This window comes from Crotalus tigris, unplaced genomic scaffold, assembly GCF_016545835.1.
Source record: "Crotalus tigris isolate CLP2741 ecotype Arizona unplaced genomic scaffold, ASM1654583v1 scf7180000017854.1278166, whole genome shotgun sequence".
In the NCBI taxonomy this organism is placed as follows: Eukaryota; Metazoa; Chordata; class Lepidosauria; order Squamata; family Viperidae; genus Crotalus; species Crotalus tigris.
This window is the reverse complement of record NW_024096676.1, coordinates 1,168,310-1,189,065: the sequence shown is the minus strand read 5'-3', so window position 1 is coordinate 1,189,065 and position 20,756 is coordinate 1,168,310. Positions and strand designations below refer to the sequence as shown.

Genomic DNA, 20,756 nt, shown 5'->3' with positions numbered 1-20,756 from the left:
TAACGACCATTGCAGCATCCCTGTGGTCACATGATCAAAATGCAGAACTTGGCAACTGACTCATATTTATGACTTTTGCAGTGTCCCTGAGTCATGTGATCATCTTTTTGACCTGACAAAGTCAGTGGTGAAGCCAGGTTCACTTAACAACCGTGTTACTAACTGAACAACTTCAGTGATTCACTTAACAACCGTGGCAAGAAAGGTCGTAAAATGAGACAAAAGCCACTTAACCAATGTTTCACTTAGTAATAGAAATTTTGGGTCTCGGTTGTGTTCATAAGTTGAGGACAACTTGTAATAGCAGATTCTTGTACCATTTTTTTCTGGCCTTACACATTCTGGGAAGAAATGCCTGGCAGGAGAAGAAAATTGATGTGACAAAGTTATTTACAACTAAAATCTACTAAACAGCACATCTAAATAAAAGAGCCTTAATATTTTGTTTTCTGACTCTACATTGCATAGTACATCTGCCTATTGCCGTGCTCCTGAATTCATAATGTTAGACTTTCTTGCATGTGTTGGTTGCTATAATTATTCAATTATTGTGAAATCATAGAAATCCTTCAGTTGGAAGTAATCTTAAAACTACATCTAAGCTTACTTGCTTGGAATCAAATTTTAGTAGAGTTAATGGGACTTGTGCCAGTTGTAAATGTTTACGACTGAAACATAAGAGGACAGCATTAATCTTGGCCGCATGCCAGAGCTTGACAGGTTGTAAGCATGCATTCCTATATTAATACCAGAAATCTGAGATGTAATGCTGAGCCTGTACTTCCTGTAGACCTAGGATAATCTGAGAAGCTTCAAACCATATGAATTATGGCTTCTTAGCAGAAGTACTTTTGATCCTGGAATGGGAAGGTCAGTAATATGAATATTTTAGTGTATAGCCTACCTCAAAATGGCTGCCTTCCAGATACAAGAATCCCCCTACCCCCACTTCAGGTCCAACACGTTGACAACTATAGCAAATTATGTAACACATCTGGTGTTCACGTTGGTCTTTATAAACCTTGATTGGGGTAGACACACAACAAAAAAAGCTTGTAGGTCTTTTTCAAGGCCAAGACTTCAACGGAACCTATAGGCAAATATTTTTTTTATTTTTTAAATTTAAGGTAATTAAATAAGTGACTGAATTAACTAAAGGCAAGCATACAGATCTTTATGTTGGGAGCGGCCTCTAAAGTTAATCCTTGACTAACATAGGTAATCCTTGACTAAAAAGGGAATTTCAATCACTAAGCGATAAGGTCATTAAGCAAATCATGTAACCAGAACTGATTTTATGTTAATTTTTTACCACAGTTCTTCAGTGAATTGTGCGGTTGTTAAGTGAATCTAGCTTCCTCCATTGACTTTGCTTTTTGGAAGACAGCTGGGAAAGTTGCATGACGCCACAGCCCTTGTAAAAATGCAAGCCAGTTACCAAGTATCCAAATTTTGATTACATGATCACAGTGGTGGTACAATGATTGTCATTTTGAGGACAGGTCATAAGTCACTTTTTCTGAAGCTACTGTAACTTTGAAGTGTTGTTAAATGAATGGTCATAAGCCAAGGACTAACTATACCTTAAATGGGGCTTGGTTAAAAAGACAATCTTGGACCCGTTAATAACACCCAAGAGATATTATTATTCAGTATGATTTCCATAATGAGTTTTATTATTTATTTATTTATTAGTAAAATTTATATGCCACCCAATCCCTAGGGACTCAGGGCGGCGTACAAAATTAAAACAACAAATATAGCAATTAAAAATGAATACATTCACACAGCATGTCCCAATCGAATCCCGCCCCCCCCGGGGACATCAACCCCAGGCCGGCCAGAACAGGAGAGTTTTAATAGCTTTCTTAAAGGCCGGCAAGGTGGGAGTAGTTCAAATCTCCGGGGGAAGTTGATTCCACCACGTCGGAGCCACCACAGAAAAGGCCCTTCCCCGAGGGCCCACCAGCCGACATTGTCTGGCCGATGGGACCTGAAGGAGGCCCAATCTGTGGGACCTCACCGGTCTCTGGGAACTATGCGGCAGTATGTGGTCCTGTAAGTAACCTGGTCCTAAGCCATGAAGGGCTTTAAAGGTGACAACCAATACCTTTAATTGCGTCCGGAGACCCACAGGAAGCCAGTGCAGCTCGCGGAGGATAAGTGACACATGGGTGTACCTTGGTGCACCCACAATCACTCTTGCGAGTTTTAATTTGCTTCCAAAGTTTTAGAATTACCAAGGGTTGCTTTTCATATCTTCATCTTTAGCATCCAGGTTTTTGTATTGTCAATACGTGCTTGCAGAGGGATTTCATGATGATCCTGAAATATACCTTTGTAGGGAAAAAAATGTAAAAATATTGACCAATATGAATCCAGACTATTTGTAAAATAGTCTTGGCCTTCTGAAAACAGGACCATTTCTGCTATTCTGAAATCTCTGCTATCCTTATTTTCATAGAAATAATAGTGTAAGGGAAATTGAAGAAGAAATCACAAGGATTGAATTTGGAGATCCATTTTCAATGAATATTTCTATCAGTCATTCCAGAGCTGCTTTTAATTTTCTATAGTTTTCTAAGGCTTTGAAGTATTTATAGCAGGACTACTAGATTCTGTAACAGCTTTGTTCCTTATGCTATCCATCTTGTAAATTCTTAGGATTCTTTTTTTTTTTTGCCATGTATATGTATACATTCAAACTAGACTGTGATGCTTCTTTCTGTCATATATGTGTATGTATGTGGGTACATGCATAATGGTATTTTTTTGAGAGCTGAATGCAACAAAATTTCATTTGAATGTTTGCTGATTAGTGTATATTTAAGGTGACAATAAAGTTTTATTCTATTCTATTCTAACTTTAATTGCAATGATTTATTAGAGGTTGGTTGCTTTAAAATAGATAGTTTTATATGGTGGTTTCAGCAGACTAGTAGTATGAATGAATATGTCAAGTCAAGATATTTTATTTATTTTAATGTTATTTATATACTTTTTGTTCCACTCTCATTTTTCAAACAGAGTCTCTCCAACAGAGACAGAGATAAATAATGCAATGTGACTAAGGATTCTCCTTGATGTGATTATGGGGGAATCTTATAATAAGTTCCTTCAATTAAAAAAGTATATTACTGCGTCCTTTTGAAGTTTCTGTGGAAATGGTGCTTGGGCACTAATAGGCAATGAAATATGTACTGTAATCTCATGGTTAGAATTCAAACAAATTTCATCTCTGCCAAGAGGATTTATTAGCCAGAAGATGATTGTTCCTCAGTTCGGAACAGTGAAATGAATGGGCTTTAAGTTCATAGTAAAAGTCAGTTTTCCTGTTAAATTGGTCTGCTTTTTTTTATAGTGGCCTACATGCAGCTTGCAGACTGTATAGATGGAGAATTTCCCATTTACAACTTTTCCAAATCCAGTGCTGTAGCCAATTTCCAGAAACAACATCTGGAGGAGGGAGGTTATAGGTTTTCTTACCCTATTTTAGAAAGTGCTGTAGGGTTCAACCAATTTAATTCATGACTTTACCTAGTGATATTTTTAAACCATATCCATTTAGATTGTACTTGGAGCTGTAAAAAGCAATTTCAAAAAAGAGCAAATAAAGAGAAAAATGGAAGCCACTTTGGAATGGAGAACAATGGAGCTACATAACCCAACTTGATCTGCAAGGTTAAAATTACAGCCAGAATTCATCTTGGTGTTTATTTATTTCTAGCATGACTTTTGTTTAGAATCAACTTTTTTGCCAAGGACATAAGTTTGGTCTGACAAAGATACACCACATAATCTTCTTTATGAGGCATCTTGAGATAAACAATCTTAGAAGTGGCCTTGAGTCACGCTGCTCAACCGCAAATGAATTTTAACAGTGTGTTCTTATTACCAAGACTCTTAAAATGGAGCAGGAGCATGCCTGCATACCACTTGACATAGTTTAAACATTCTTGGTGCCAAATGTGGGGATTTGGCTTCCATTTCCCTTCATATGTTTATGATTGGACTAGCTTTGTAAATGGTTTCAAATCCGTTTACCGTAGGCTTCCTATATATATATTTTAGTGGCATTTTATATAGCATACTCATCCTTCCCTTCTTAAAAATAAATAAAGAAAGAAATAGCTTGGTCCTCAAGTATTTCTATAATCATATGGTACTCTCTTAAAGCCATATTATAAACTTGCTATTGTTTTAGTTTTGATCTGGGTTTCCCCATAAATTGGGGGTCCTTCCCACATTCCTGGCAATGGGCTCTTCTCCCTCCTCAGCACAGGAAGAACATATGAAAGCATTCCCCCCATAAAAATTCTTTTTACTGCCCCCCCCCCATGAGAGACTTTATTGGCGTTGCGTGTCAGCCATAAGCTTCCTTAGCGGCAGCTAACTGATTCTCCATTTCCCGGGTGGCTTGGTGCTACTGTAGCTGCAGCTCCGGATGCCACCCCCCTCTTGCCACCCCAGTCTTTTCTATCCCCCACAGGGCCTTGGCCAGCAGCTTGTGGTGCTAAGGCAGCAGGAGGCACTTAGAAGATCTGGAAGACAAGAGGGTATTTCTGGAGGATCACAGTAGCTGCTCAGAGAAGCAGCAATGTTGATGCAAGGCAAAGAGACAAAAAGGCAAACAACATAGGATGCCAAAGCTAGGACAAAGAATGAGCCATTTTTTATGGTTTACTGATGAAACATACAAACCTCTACAAGGTCAATCTTCTCCTGGCAAAACAAAAACTTTGGTTGTGGTGGTGAAGGGTGGTCCAGTTGTTCTAATGCAGTGGTTCTCAACCTTTTTAATGTCGCGACTCCCAACCAGTCGTAAGTCGAGGACTACCCAACCGGTCGTAAGTTGAGGACTTTCCCTGCCCGGGAGTGCCGCGCATGCGTGGTGCCGCCCCCTGCGCTGGCTGAGGCGTAGCTGGCAAGCGGCAGAGACGGAGCAGGCCTCCCACCGGCTGGGCCACCAGCTGGCCCAGCCCAAGGGAGGTAAGGCACCCGCTGGGCCCCACGCACGCCAGCAACCCTCCCTGCGCCCGCTGGCCTCCCACCTCCCACCCCTGGCTCTCTTTTACTTACATTTTTAGTAGTTGCTCAGCAGGGAGGGGTGGAAACTTCCAGACAGCTCACCTTCGCTGCAGACAACTTGCAGCACCGTTTGCAGAATGGGACTTTTGGTGGGCTCAGCAGGGCAGACAGCCTGGACAATTCCTATTGGCTTTTGAAAGCCAATAGAATTAAAGTCTATTCAAGAGAGTCTATTCTATTGGCTTTCAAAAGCCAATAGAATAAAAGGGAGTAGCACAGCTAAGGAAAAGGGGAAAAAAATGGCGGACTGTGTTGTTTGGCGACCCCCGTGAAATGGTCGTTCGACCCCAAATGGGGTCGCGACCCAGAGGTTGAGAACCGCTGTTCTAATGCCACAGAGCCCTATGGCCAGATGGCAGTGAGTGGTCCTGCATTTGGCCACTAAAGCACTACAGGTCCCTATTTATTTAACAGAGAAGGGTTTGCTTAAATTTTTATTGGAAAACTCTTAATTTCTTGCTGGATGATTCTGATCCAGCTTCAGCCTCAGTCAGCAGCAGGCTGACCCTGAGATGGAGACAGTGCTGAGGACACATCTCCCACAAAGAGTAAGCAACCCATTTTGTGGTTGGATTATGGCTGTGTGAGTGAGTCCTTATTTTGTGCAAGTCCTTGCTTTGTCCTCACATGGGCTTCTTCAAACACACCAATTGACTTCCTCCTTGAGATGAGAAGCACAGAGCTTCCGTAACTACAGCCCCAAATAGTGCTGTTTCTACTGAGCCTCTGGCAACAAGACTGGCAAAATTATTGTCTGCAAGGAAAGAAGTCCATGTGAAGCACGTGCTTGTTCTGGGGTGGGAAAAAGTAGGAGAGATGATTCCATACTTTTTTTTTTCTGACCTAGAAGAAGCAAATTCTATGTGGAATGGCTGCATTGGCAAAGACTGCTCTCCCCAGCAGCAAGGGCAGAAGAACAGAGTCCCACGGCCAGATGGGAATCCTGCAGCAGACCATATGAAACCCTCATGATTGTTAGGCTCCACCTCCATGTGATACAAAATATCCACATAAAGGTTGTATTGCATTTTGGGTGGAAAACAACACTTTTCTCGTAAATCATTAGGGATAGCTTCAGCTTTCTACTGGCAATGAGATAAGAGGCTCCAGTGCACAACTTAGAGACGGAGAAAGAGCCAGATTGATACCTTCAAATTAAACATGGGATGCAAAGGAATAACTGGCGGCCAATCACATCTCTAGCAGTCAGCATTATGGTGGCAGTAATGGAACTGGCAGTATCCATAAGGAAAGGAGGCTTCAGTCATTTAGGATGGAAGTGGCTGCAGAAACCCAGAGGTCAGCATCAGCAGCAGCAGTGGATCCTTCTTGGCACTGTTTTGTGACATTAGATTCTTTGCCACAGGCATGTAGAAGGCTGCTTAGTGGGCCATAGGTTGTGCAGGGCTGTTCTGATTGAGGATTGTAAAAGGTAAGAGGCCGTCTCAGAGTCAGGGCATGGAGGCTATGTGTAATGGGATGTGTGGATGACCTTTGGGAATGAGGGGAAGAGAAAGAAATTTAGGAAGGATACATCCTAATGGATCAAGCAGTTAAAAGTGGCAGTGGGAAATTTGTACTTTCAGATTTGCAAGACTGATGTAAAATATTAACAGAACAACAGAGTTGGAAGGGACCTTCGAGGTCTTCTAGTCCAACCCTCTGCTCAGGCAGGAAGCCCTAGAGCAGGGGTAGGCAACCTTGGCTCTTTTATGACTCGTGGACTTCAACTCCCATGCTGGCCCAGAAATTCTGGGAGTTGAAGTCCACGAGTCATAAAAGAGCCAAGGTTGCCTACCCCTGCTGTAGAGCATATTCTCACCTCCCAAACAGGGTCTGAAATGTTGAAGGGAAAAAAAAAATAACCCAGAGAGGAATCTTGAATTTTAACTATGGGAGGATTGTAAAAATGCTAGATTGTTTTTCATTTTCTAATTCTTTCACTCCAGTCAATGCAGCCCTTCCAGGTAAACTAGAAAATGAAGTACTTCTACGTTATTGCAAGGCTACATAAAGAGACTCTTGCACATCTGAAAGTACAAACTTCCTTTTCCACCATTGGATCCTTCCCAAATTTCCCTTTCTAAACATTAAACCTTTGGGGGCTCCTGCTTCTCTTGTCAACTTTTTCCCAGGCTGCATCCCTTCCTCTCTTTCCAAGGTCATCCACACATTCCATTAACTATGGTGATAAGTCCCTAGTGATGAGAAATAGGATGAGCAGGAGAACACAGCCCCTGGGTTAGTTTAATGTGTTTATTTTTAGTATTATTCCTTTATTTCACAAGGGGCAGGCTGACTAAAGCTAGTTCAGGTTGCTTTAGTATCCCCAAGGATCTTCATGTTCCAAGCTCTTTGAGGATATGAATTTGTCTGTTTTTGGCTACAAGACTTCGTAGAGTGCCATATAGTGTATGCTGTACACTGAAAGTGTAGCTAGATACTGCATTTAATTACAGAAGAACATACCTGCTGGAGGAGACCAAGATGTCATTAAATCTAGCGTATCCAGTCTATTGTCTTCTTAAGTTGTTGGACTTACTTTAACAATCTCACGGTCCATCAGCCATGGATCATGGCACCGAGATTCATCAAAATTGGAGGTTTGGAAGATGGAGTTGCATTCTGTTTCCAATTGTGGCCAACCAGAAACTCAAGGGAAAAATAAACATCACCATTCCTTCCAGCTGCTTGGCCCCAAAGCATCAAGAAAGGAAGATCTGGGTCCATTCCATACAGCTGCCAGCTTTACTCCCCTCTCGATTCCAAGAAGCATTTTTGCACTGACTTGTGTTACTGTTATTGTTATCTTCATAGCACTGATGTTCGCTAACTTGGGTTCCCTCCAGCAGCACCATGGGGGAGTCGAAACCTATCATTCTTGCCAATCCCTGGTTCTTGTGCTTTGCTGGATTTATTATTCAAGGGATGAAAAAAATCTACTTTTAAAAACATACGAAATGGAGGCAAGCGCTGTGGCTTCAGCAGGAGACTGAGAGTGCAGAGCAGATGGGAGGAAAAAGAAATGAGAGATTTTGCAAAGAATAATCAGTTGACCCAGCTGCAGAATTCCAGTGCTGCAGCACTCCTGTGTTGTGAAGTTAGCTAGGAATGTATGTATCTATTGAGGCTCTTCAGCTATCAGAGAGCCATTAGACCTACCCTGAATATGACAATGATGTCCATGATGCCTCCTCTGTGCTATTCAAAATCTCCTTGGACACTGTCACTCAATTGTTAAAAAATGTAGAAGTTTCATGCATTCTCAGTTTATATGCTATACTTTCTTTTGCTAACTAATGCACTATAGTGGGGAGATTCCTCCACTGGGAAGTGGGTTGGATTAGATCAGAGGTCCTCAACCTTTTGGGCACCAGGGACCGGTTATGTGGAGAGAGGTTTTTCCATGGACCGGAGAGGGCATAGTTTTGTGTGCTGCCTGCATTCCGTGGATGGGGCTTTGCTTGTTTGTGTGGACCGGTTGAAGGCATGCTGCAGCCCAGTACTGGTCCACAGCCCGGGGGTTGGGGACCCTTGGATTAGATCAGTGGTTCTTAACCTTTCTAATGCCGCGACCCCATAATACAGTTCCCCATGTTGTGGTGACCCCCAACCACTTATACATCACCGGGTGCCGGGGCGTGGCCAAAGAAAAGGGGGGAAAAATGGCGGACAGCCTTGTTTGGCGACCCCCGTGAAATGGTCGTTCGACCCCAAATGGGGTCCCGACCCACAGGTTGAGAACCACTGGATTAGATGATCTCCATGATTCCTTCCAGGGGTTAAATTCAATGATTTTATGCATAATATCACCTCTAATCTAGAATAAGCACAACATGAGGAAAGATATTCATTTTGTCTATTACAACTACTACAGAGGGAAATCCTGGCTAAAAATAGGCATAAATTTAGCTTGTAGCTTACCCCCAGATGCACTTCTTTTAGAAGGAAGTCAGTAAACCCTAGGTCATCAACGTGGAAGAGAACAGCTGCTGTGCCTTTAAAATAACATTTATACAATTATTTTGTAAGTTCTTTGAAACAGACCCACACCGAACAAGGCAAAAAGGAGGGGTAATTCCACATTTAGCACAATAATGTGATATTAGGCCTAACATTTGAAATCAGTGGGAGTCAACAAGAAAAACAATGTGATGAAATACATATTGTCAAATTTCATTGTCATTCAGCCAAGAAAATATTTCAATAATAGTGGATTTAGTCCCTATGATAAACATATCACTAAAAATTATTATAATAGCTAATGATTTCAACCTAAACTCCCTGGGAGAAAAGAAGGCTCCATATTTAATTCATTAATAAGAATAAATTATTTTAAGTTAAATCATGCATGCCCATACAAAGAAAGCAAATTTTAATTTGCATTTACAGAATCTTAAAACACTAATTCTGTTGAGAGATACTGGTATACATTGATTCTTAATTTAATTTTTCTTCATCATGCTAGTTATGAACCAAGGGATTTGGGCATCAAAAGAATATTATACAATGACATATGCTCCTCTGAGTTTGAAGACATGGCCTGCAGTTAAAGTTACTGTGTGATTAGAAAAAAAACTAGATGGTTATCTTTCTCCTCCTCCTTTCCCATTTCCATTTCCACTAAGACATCTAACCAGTACCCAGACAGAGTTTGTTTTAAGAGCAGAAATATGGGGCTTGCTGTTAAAGATGTTTCTTTTTTGATACTCATGTAAATTGTCTGGCCTAGGAGTTTTACTGCAGAATTAATTCCTGCAGAATTAATTCCTACCTTTAGCTTTCGCTGGCCAAACCTGCTCCTCCTCACAAGAAACACCTGGCTTGGGTTGACTTAAGAAGAGGCCGGGAGATTCTCTTTGTCGGGAATAATTATTTGCTTTGGCATGCAGTCCCCTGGCCTTGAAAATACTCAGCCTTGCCTTGTGCTTCTGCCTATGCCTTGCCTTGTGCCTTTGTCTTATGGACTTGCCTTGCCCTGTGGACCTTGACTCTGGACCTTATCCCATGACCTTGCATGGCGAGCACTGATTCAATGGCCTTGAAACAGAGATGAGCACCACCCCTATAGCTGGCAACGACTAGAAGAGTTAAATCCACAGAGACTCTTTCACTCTTTATCTTTGGTCACCTACCCATTTCCATGGACTGCTTCTTTCCATTGCAGGAGAATTCCAGTAGAGGTTTGCCTCAGTTTCTCTTCCATCAATCCCAGATACAAATGTAAAACATGAGTTGCTATCTCTCTTTGTTTTACCAGACTGTATTTTTTGAAGTGATTGAAATTCAGTCATTGTGCAAAAGTCAGGTAAAAGGACTTTGGTGAGAAAAGTTCAGAAATCAGCCCCATTTGTTTCATGAGGGATTCACAAGAGCTTATTTTATTAGTTGTCTTATAGAATATTGTGCAAGAACAGAGACCGGAAACTCCCAACCCCCATTCAGATGTGAATATATCTGTCCTTTTCTGGTACAAGGCTTTTGGGTGAAATATAAAGGATAGAGCAAGATAGCAACTACATTCGATTTAATTTCATTAAGTTAACATCAGAGATGTAGAAAAACAAAAGGTTCTTGGAACAGATATTCCTTTGAATCCAGATCAACATATGTAAGAGGATCAAGGCTTTCAGGGAATTCTGGAAGCTTTTTTCCTTTCAGATCATGCTGATCTCACTGTTTTGGGGTGGTCTGGTGATTTTCCAGAAGTTCATCCTCCAATTCAGAAGTATTTGTGGTGTTCTGAACACATTCTGGCCCCAAACACCACATTCAGAATATCACAAATCATTCCTAGTTTGAAAGATTAATTGATGGGAAATGGTTGACCCTCCTGTGGAGCTGCCAGGCATGTTCTGCAGGAAGAACTGATTGGTTTTGCACATCTTTAATAGATTTCCTTATATCACATTAAAAATTACATATTTGGTAAAAATTTTGGAGGTCTCTGTGTTTCCCATACGAAGTTTCAGAGGGCTATAGGGAATCTTCAAAATAGTCAGGTTTTCACCACAGCATTTGATCCTAAAAACTATGGTTTTTAAAATGTAAATAATAAATGAGGCCACCATTAGCAGATATAGCCCCACAAAGCCCCGAAAGCCCCAGGATTTGCTCCACTGTCTGATGCTGAGCCTGCTTGTATTGTTGTGTTGATAAACAAGAACAAATGAATGCATTTTCCCTCATGTGTAAAATAATCACTAGAACTACCCTGGTTTATGTTTGTAATATGGTCACTTTCCTGTCTTTTCTCTCCTCAGGTTTATTTTTATGTTTCTTAAAACCAAACAAAAACCTTTGCAAAATAAGTCTGCAGCTGCTTTTGTTGTTGCTATGTAATCTGTTTGGTGTTTGATTTGGGCTGCATGTCGCCAGGCCAAGATTTTCTTTCCTTCATTACCAACTGCAGCTTGAGAAGTTTGTCTTCTGAGTCACTGTAATAATATTTCAAGGATGAATTTCAGAGGTAGGTTATCATTATGACACTTTTTTTTTCTGCCACACTGTCCCCCTGATCCCCAAGGCCTTAGTTTCTATTACCCCAATTGCATAGGATTGCAAAAAGTGAAGATTTTATGGAGCGGAGTTTCCTTGTTTCCTGATAACTATATATGGACACATCCATATCATTTTTTCCCCAGGTAATACGATGGAAATTATTTCTCATTGTCTTCTTCAATGTTTTCTTGACTTCCTAGTCTAACCTAATGTTTAGGAATTTCTGGTGGTCTTTCATAGTATTATAGAATTGGAAGTGATTTACAATAGGACGTCATCAAGTTCAATCCTTTGCACACTCTCTTATGTTCTTGAGTTTTATACACTAGGCTCTTGTCTGTAGAGATACTTTAAATCATACATTTACCCCACCTGCAATGTGAAGTGACATAATATAGATGCAGATTTGTTTACTACTTCTGCAAAAACAAACAAACAAAAAAAAAACCAGCCCACAGAGAAGGTAATTCCTTTTTTCTTGCTGTTCTTGTTTTTGATAATGTCTAGCCTCATTTTTTCATTAAATGTCCATTGATAGTTCAAACCAAGGCAAGAATACAACTATACTTGCAGTGGAGGACAAGTACTGTGTTTCCCTGAAAGTAAGGCCTACACTAACAATAAGCCCTACCTTGATTTTGGGGGGTGGGCCTAATATAAGTCCTACCCCAAAAATAAGCCCTAGTTTGGGGATGAGGCACACACCTGAAAATCAAGCTGGGTGGGGGTGTGGAGCTGCCCCACCCACCCCGCACCCACTTACCTTGCAGCCAGGCCTCTCCTTGGTAGCCCACTTCTTCTAAGGCCTCTTCTGCAGCCAGGCCTGCATTTCTCATTCACAGGGCTTTCTGGAAGGCCTGTGCAATCAAGAACCGAGCTATGGATTGAATCCATAGCTCGGTCCATAGCTCGGTTATGCCAGACCTCAGCGGCCAAGCACCAAGCTATGGATTGAATCCATAACTTAGTACTTGGCTGCTTAGGCCTTCTGGAAAGGCCTGACTGCAAAATACAGGCCCGAATACAGGTGCCAAACTTCGGCCCCAGAAGAAGTGGCTGGGTGGGGCTGTCGAAGTGAGGTAAGGCCTATCCTTAAAATAAGCCTGGTGCCTCTTTTGGAGGAAAAAAAATAAATTAAATAAGACCCGGTCTTATTTTCAGGGAAACACAGTAGCAAGGCTAACCTGAGATCTGTAGGTTAGAAATACAAGTAGAACCATGCAATTAGAGCAGTGAATCCCAATGATTGCTGGGATCCACCAGGTAGTCCACTATAGCCTCATTGTATAAATATGCAACATTTACTCATTGTCTATCAGCCCCAAAAGTTAAGAGACTACTTGCTTCCACAGTCCTTCCTAACTACATGTTCTGGGGTTGAAAACTCCCATTTAAGCATACAATGTTTAACTCATAATATTTTGAGTGTAGTTATCAATTGTGGGTCTGTGTATGTTTATACTAAGTGAAATATGTCTTTCAAAGTGCTAATGGAAAATAGGCCGATTCATATCTAAAAATGGGAACTTTGTCTAGCCCCTTAAAGATTTCAATGGAACAACAATCTCCTCCAGATTGTTTCTGCTAAGAATTGTTATTATTGCGTAGGGCACACAATATTTCAAATGGTACATTATTTCTTTTATTTTCTGGATGGGGATGGGAATAAGCAATTTAGTTTTAACCAATATAACCATAATAATTATCTTATTTGTTCCCAAATGTTCTCAAACTTCCTTAAAGAGGAAAAGGTAAGAAGAATAAGATTTGTTTAATTAAATGGTTTTCCTTTCTGAAAGTTTAGGTAATGGTCCATATTTCCAGAAACTTTCAGAAATTCTAATTCGAAGTGTGTTCAATACACACGCACACACACACACACACATATATGCTAAAGCACAATACGGTACTCAATTCATTGCACCCACAGAAACTATAGTAATTTGGAAAATGACTCCATTTAATTCAATGTGCTTTTTAAATATATATATATATATATTAAACTATACATAGACTTGTCAGCCTTCTGTAACTTCTAATTCAAAATCTGCCTCATGTTGCAGAAAAGTGGTTAGGGCATGACATAATTATTCATTAATTGATCAGATGTCTAATATAAAGCTTCTACTTATTATGCTATTTTATATGTTTTTTTCCATTGAGAATTATTTATACTGCTTTGAAATTTGTTTTCAAACTAGATGGTACTGTATTTTGATTTTATTTGTCTAAATGACTGAGTTATTCTATTATACTCTCAACATACATATAATTACTGTAAAGACCAGTAAATGGATAAGTATGGTTAAAAAAACAGATCTTAACTTAAATTAATTTTCTCAAACTGATAGTTGTTGTGCAATGCTATAATTTATTGTGCAATTTGAGTAAAATAAATCTGGTTATACAAACATTTTTGAACTTGGGGAGGGTTATTTTTAGATGTGTTTAAAAATCATTAAATAATTATTGTGACAGCATTTTATTTTTATTTGCTTTTGGAAATATAATCCAGGATTAACTCTTTCTTTTGCCCAGTTTTTACATCAAAAAAAAAACCCCTTACATCAGTCCATAACTGAAACAATGCAGAGCACAATAAGCCATCTGAGATTCTGTAGCTGTTTTAGATTGCGGTGCCCTCTTTTTAAAAATTAATTGAATTACCACATGGTATTCTCCTATACTTGCTAGCATTATTTAGAAATATAGTTATCTTTATCAAGATGTCTAAATCTGCTTAATAAATAAATAAAATGAAATGTCTAGTGGAAACTTTGAAAAACATCCTTTATTCTTTTATTATTGGTGTGATTTTGGTACCATTATCATGCTCTATTAGACAAATGAAGGGTTTTTTTAAACATGGCTTTAGGACAGGCCCTTTTAAACCTTTTCAGTCGGAGGAAACTTTTTAAAAAAATCTTTAGAACTGTAGTCAAGATAAGAAAATCGGTGACAGAACATTGGCTGCATTCTAGTGATCCCCTCCCCTCTTTAGTTTCCCAAGGAACCTTACCAAAGTTCTGTGGAACACAGCTGGAAAAGCTCTACTCTAGAGCTAGTTAGGTTGATTGTATCTGGTGTGAGATGGCAGAAAATATTCCTGGTCAAGGCTGAGTTGGGGGGAAAGAAGAGTAGGGTTATTACTGCCTCCAGAAGTTGTGAATGCTCCAACATTGGAAGTTTTAAAGAAGAGACTGGACAGCCATTTGTCTGAAATGGTATAGGGTTTCCTGCCTGAGCAGGGGGTTGGACTAGATGACCTCCAAGGTCCCTTCCAACTACTACTACTACTACTACTACTACTACTACCACTACTACTACTACTATTTTTCCTCCTCCTCCTCCTCGTTGTTGTCATTGCTGGGAACTTGCCACTTTCAAGGAAGGGGAATATACTGACGGATCTCTCCTTCTGATCCACAATCCTCATCTCAGGAATGAGAGTTGCAGATCCTTGGGGTCCTGAAAATTCAGCTTGTCCACAGGGGTGTTACGAGCAGCAGAAATATTTTGTTGTGCTTATTGCATGCACTGTACACTCCCAGCGACCTTTTCAAGGCAACTCATTCCCTCAAATCAAAATGATACTCGTGACCAGGGCTTTTTTTCTCATAGAACGCCCAGAACGGAGTTCCGACACCTTTTTGAGATGGAATCTTGTAGGGTAGGCAAGGCAAGTTGTATGACGTGTGTGAGTTCCAGCACCTTTTTTTTTTTTTTAGAAAAAAAGCACTGCTCGTGACCATGTGAGTATCTCCTGCATGTGCTTCATGGGCTTTTGCTTGGTAGGCCAGAAAGTCTTGTCCCCTAGAAACAGTCAAGATGAGTACAAACCTTCCAATAGTCCAGTTGTTAATTCTCACAATCCACTAGAATATTTTTCTATCATCAGTTGTTGACCAGAGGAAATAAAGCCAACCCCAATCCCCTTTTGATCCCACATGAAATGCTTTTGCGCAAGTTCACAGAGATGTCAGCATTCTCTGCTACATCGCAGGAGATGAACAGCTAGAGATTTGCAGATTGAATGGCAAAGATGTCCTGTTAATTGCCTGTATCAGCGGTCAGGCCCTATAGGATTATCTGCCAGTTTCAACCATGTACAGTATAATGCAGTGAAAAGTTATACAGTTTAGTGAATTAACATGCATGAATGAGAAATACAGTTCACAGCCTAAGTGAATAAAAATCATGCTGACAACGTCCATTGGGAAAAAAAACCCTTTGTATTTGCTTTATGAAAACAATAAAGAGTCTCTAAAAGCAAACTTCTCCCATTACAACACTCATAAATTCCCAGTCATTTGCATAAATCAATGAGCTCTGATTTTGCCCGGAATTGGCCTGACAAGTAGTGATTTTGTGCATTTCTTTATTTGACATGATTTAATTAATAATATAATAGGTTGATACAGAGCTGATCAAGTGGCTGGTTTGATGCATCTGTTGCTGCTGTGGGGAGAGGGGAAATAAGAGTTTTAGATTGTGGATTTTTAATGTTGTGAGCTGTCTGGAATCACCATGTGTGAGGTGGGCGGCCATATACATTTGTTTAATAAATAACGGAAAGCAACATAGTTTAGACTTTTGTTTATCTCTTTGCTGCTCTCTAGTGGTTATCTGGATTTTAATTCCTGGGTGGGAATCTCTTATGGTGAATGCCTGGGTGGCGTAGGAACTAGCCAAGTTGTTTCAACACTAAATTTTAGAACATTAAAGTTTAAAAAATAGCTTTGGCATTACAAGCCATTGCAAGTTTATAAGGAACAGAACCCCTGGTATACAGTGGGACTAAATTAAATTCCAATTTCCATAAATCTTAATTAGGAAACATGCATTCTTAACATCTAAATTCCTTTGAAACTGTTCACTAATAACATTATAATAAAAATTCAAATATAGCATTGTAAGAAGAGCAAAGCTCCATGCTTCCCTCTAATGGTAATTTGATGCAAATACCCACACAATAAAATTGTGATACCAACATTGACTCTTGTCAGTTAAATCTTTGACAAACATCATGTTTTTCAATCACTACATTTTAAAGTTTATCAAGACATTGGCTTTACTCATTGAGCATACAATGTTGACAATAGAGAATACATACAATGGAGACAGGTGAATGATGTAATTGTATGTCCTAATGCCTAGGTGCCTGTCACAGTTTTGTGGTGAAATTTGCTTGTATCATAAAGTAAATCAGGGCAATCAGTGAGTCTTGCTTGTTTTTTTTGCCAGAAAATATTATAGTTTTCAGTCAATAAGATACATAGAATATAATTTACACATTTATATGTTCTATATGTATATAATATCTGTCAAATAAATATAACTGGATCTAAACAATACAGATAGTTCTTGAGATATGACTTAATGGGGCCTGCTCATTATGGTTGCATATCATGATGACTGTTAAACGAGACAGACTTGCTTAATGACCCCCACCTCCTGCTCTCTCTGATGAGGTTGTTAAATGAATGTGTGAGTTGTTAAGCAGAGCATGAGTGCCGCATGGATAGGGGAGGCCTTGGGAGGCCTAATGCTATTAAGGCCTCTAGGTCTCGTCTTACTTTCCATCCAGTCACCCTACTTAAAGCTGGGTAGGAGAAGCTACCTGCACCCAGTATGTGTAGTATTCTTGCCAGCCTGTAGGGGGCTCAATTTTGTTTTGTTTTTAAGAAGGCTCCATTTATTTATTGGTGGAGTCTGTGGAGTCTTAACTAATGGACTCATGAGAATACTACCTGCTTGCAGAATAGCACAAAGTTGCTGTGAGGCAGGCAGCCTGCCTCTGTACCCTAAAAAAAAAAAAAAAAGCTGAGCTTCACGTTGCATCGCATCAGTTGGGAGCGTTTGCAAAAAAACAGAAAGGTAAGTTGGATGCTGTGGGCCTTGGAGCTGGCTGAGGAGTAAGCCAATTAGTTGAGGTATTATACCATCTAATGGATGTTTGAATATGATTAAAAGAATAGCCAATTGTTAGAAATAAAAGGACCATTATAAATTAGAAGGGTGCGATTTGTAACATAATTTTCTATAAGATGGGAAATATGAAAATACTAAGGGTCGGTATAAGGGAAGCTTTTAGTTACCCAAATGTAATTAATTCTGAGAAAAATGATAATTGATAAAGTTATTTTGAATATTGATGGGAAATTAAAATTGAGAAAAAGAGAAAAAACAGGATATGGATTGAATAAGGGAACTTGGATTGCAAATACATTTGAGATATGTTTTAGCTAGAGAAGAAATTATAAACTGATATTATTGACACTATGTATAACATTAGAAACATATGATGAAGATATTTATATTTAATTGTATAGCAATTAATAGCAGTAAGAAATATATTTGCATAGTGTGGAAAAACTATTATTATTGGAAGAAGAGAGGACCAGGGAAATACTGGATGGCGTAGTATTGGATATTTTGAGTGAAAGTTAATATGTACCACTGAATGATAAAGGAACGCAGACACTGAGTTGTTTTTTAAGTACTTACGATTGTAAAACTTGAAATTAATAAAACATTTATGTAAAAAAAATATTGTACATACTTCCCTCCATGCTGATATCATATTTGGTAATTGTTTGATTTAATTTGGTTGGCAGGTTTTCTTCATTTTATGTTCCTTGATTATCTTAATTAAAGATATGAAATTATATTGTGCGGAACACTTCGGGTGTGGCAGTGAGTGTGTGAACTCTTCACTTTGTAGGCTGCAAAAAGTGAATGGATCAATGATTTGTCCAAAGGAAAACAGGACCTGGTCGAAGGGAGAGGTATTCGGCCCTCCTTAAGTTATTTGGATATGGTTTCTTCTGTTGATTTGAATTTCCTGCTTTGGGTTTTTAGGTTGGGATGGTTGACCTTGAAGGCTATAAAGAAAGAAAATTGGGAGCGTGGTAATTTTTAATGTTAATTAGGTTGCTGAGTTTTATTAATTTTTTTGTTCTTTGCATATTTGTTGTTTTTATTATTATTAAAACATTAACTGTGTTCCAGTTATGGCCCAGGACTCAAACCACTCAGACCTTGAGGAAAATATTCCATCAGAACTGAGGAATGTTAGCCTCAGGAGACACAAAGCCAAGAATGAGGCTGCAGCAGTTAATTGTTTTTGATGACATCAGACCTCCTAGCTCCTGCACCCCATGAGTAAAGACTGAGTAACATCTTCTATTATTAGGGGTCTCTCTGAGAAAGAGAGTAAATCTTCCACTGGTGACAGCTGGCTGCAGCCTGATTTAAGAAGCAGCTCTGAGTCACGGTCTCTTTGCTGAACTCTAGCTCTTATATAACATCTCTGTTTGAGTAAGAAATCTTGAACCTCTATCTTTTGGATTGACTGATAACCCTGAACTGGCTTCTCTGCCCTCACCTAACATTGAGAAAACCAGGAGAACCCATGCAGATTGGGGGTGTACATCCGCGACTGACAGAGGTGGAAAAAGCATGGTGGCATAGAGAGTGGCTGTGTTTGTGTTGTGGGGATCAAGGACATATAGCAGCCAAATGCCTTGCCAAGAAATTGAAACTCAGCCCTTTCAGTAAACAGAACCGTTCTGATGTAGGTTTGCTGCTAAACTAAAGTCAAATTCTAGATCCACAAGCCCAAAGCCCACATGCCACTTCATCTGAAGACCTGGAAGTCCTGTGTCATTGAAGTTACCTGGGAAGCCTGCTTTGGAAACCTCAGCCATGATTGATTCTGGGGCTACTACTAATTTTACAGATCTTAAATTTGCCAAGGACCAGTAGCTTTGCCAATATTGCATTCAAATAACCCTGTTTCTGGAGATCATTGATGATTGCACTTTGTCATCTGGATCTGTGACTTGGACAACAGGGAAATTACAGATGCAGCTGGAGATTCACTGTGGAGAGATTGAATTTTATTTAGTTTCTGCACCTCCCCTCCTCATTGTTTTGGGTTTGGAGTGGCTTGTGACCCTTACACTGTCTGGTTCATTGGTACCATTATGTTTGTTGCCTCCCTATTGCAACAACCCCTTGGCAAACATACCTTCAACTTTAACTGCCAAAAAAGAGGAAGAAATAGTTCACGATCTTCCATTTACACTGAGACTTTGCAGAGTTTTCTAGTGAAGGGAAAGCCAATCAGTCACCACTACCTTAATAAAATTTCTTTCCCTCCCCCCCCCAGTCAAATACTACCTTGATGCGGTTATGGGACTTGTGTTAACTGAGGAAGATAAGAGCTATGCCAGATGTTCATCTATACTGGATAGGACAATATGGTGAAATATAAATTACAAAAACCCATATCAGTTCAGTTGTTGTCTGGGTCGACAAGGACCATGCTAGGTATTGGAGTTCCTAAACAACTGGTGGGAAAAATGACTCAGGACTGAGCATCCAAGGCGAGCAGCTGCAGAATTACTGGAAGAAAAAGTGTTTACCCATTGTGAATATGCAGACATTAAAAACAATGAAATAATGATCTTTTATTACAGATCAAGTCCAACAAGAAGAGGATATTTGAAACAAATGTCCCATCCCAGAGTGGAGTAGAATAGAGTAGAGTAGAGTAGAGTAGAGTAGAGTAGAGTAGAGTAGAAGAGAAGAGAAGAGAAGAGAAGAGAAGAGAAGAGAATAGAATAGAATAGAATAGAATAGAATAGAATAGAAACTTGGAGGTCTTCTAGTCCAGCCCCCTGTTCAAGCAGGAGAACCTACACCACCTCAGACAAGTGACTGTCTAGCCCAGTGGTTCTCAACCTGTGGGTCAAGACCCCATTTGGGGTCGAACGACCATTTCACGGGGGTTGCCAAACAATGCAGTCCGCCATTTTTCCCCCTTTTCCTTAGCTGTGGTACTCCCTTTTATTCTATTGGCTTTTGAAAGCCAATAGAATAGACTCTCTTGAATAGAGTCTAATTCTATTGGCTTTCAAAAGCCAATAGGAATTGTCCAGGCTGTCTCTGCCCTGCTGAGCCCCCAAAAGTCCCATTCTGCAAATGGTGCTGCACCAGTTGAGTAGTCCTCGACTTACGACCGGTTGAGTAGTCCTCGACTTACGACCGGTTGGGGGTTGCGGCATTAAAAAGGTTGAGAACCACTGGTCTAGCCTCTTTTTAAAAATCTCCAGTGATGGAGTACCCACAATTTCTGGGGGCAAGCTATTCCTCTGGTTAAT

The 20,756-nt window shown here is 39.8% G+C and overlaps 1 protein-coding gene across 3 annotated transcripts in view; it reads left to right on the top strand.

Moving 5' to 3' along the window:
* Window positions 1-20,756, top strand: part of MUSK (muscle associated receptor tyrosine kinase) — a 90,659-nt gene that overhangs the window by 4,414 nt on the left and 65,489 nt on the right. Inside the window, exon 2 of one of the 3 annotated variants that reach the window (XM_039343459.1) lies at window positions 11,352-11,557. The exons of 1 other annotated variant lie outside the window; for it this stretch is intronic. The gene's annotated coding sequence lies outside the window, so the exon portion shown is untranslated. Of the gene's footprint in view, window positions 1-10,942; window positions 11,558-20,756 lie in introns of those variants that run through there. One more of the 3 variants, XM_039343460.1, reaches the window with a different exon arrangement.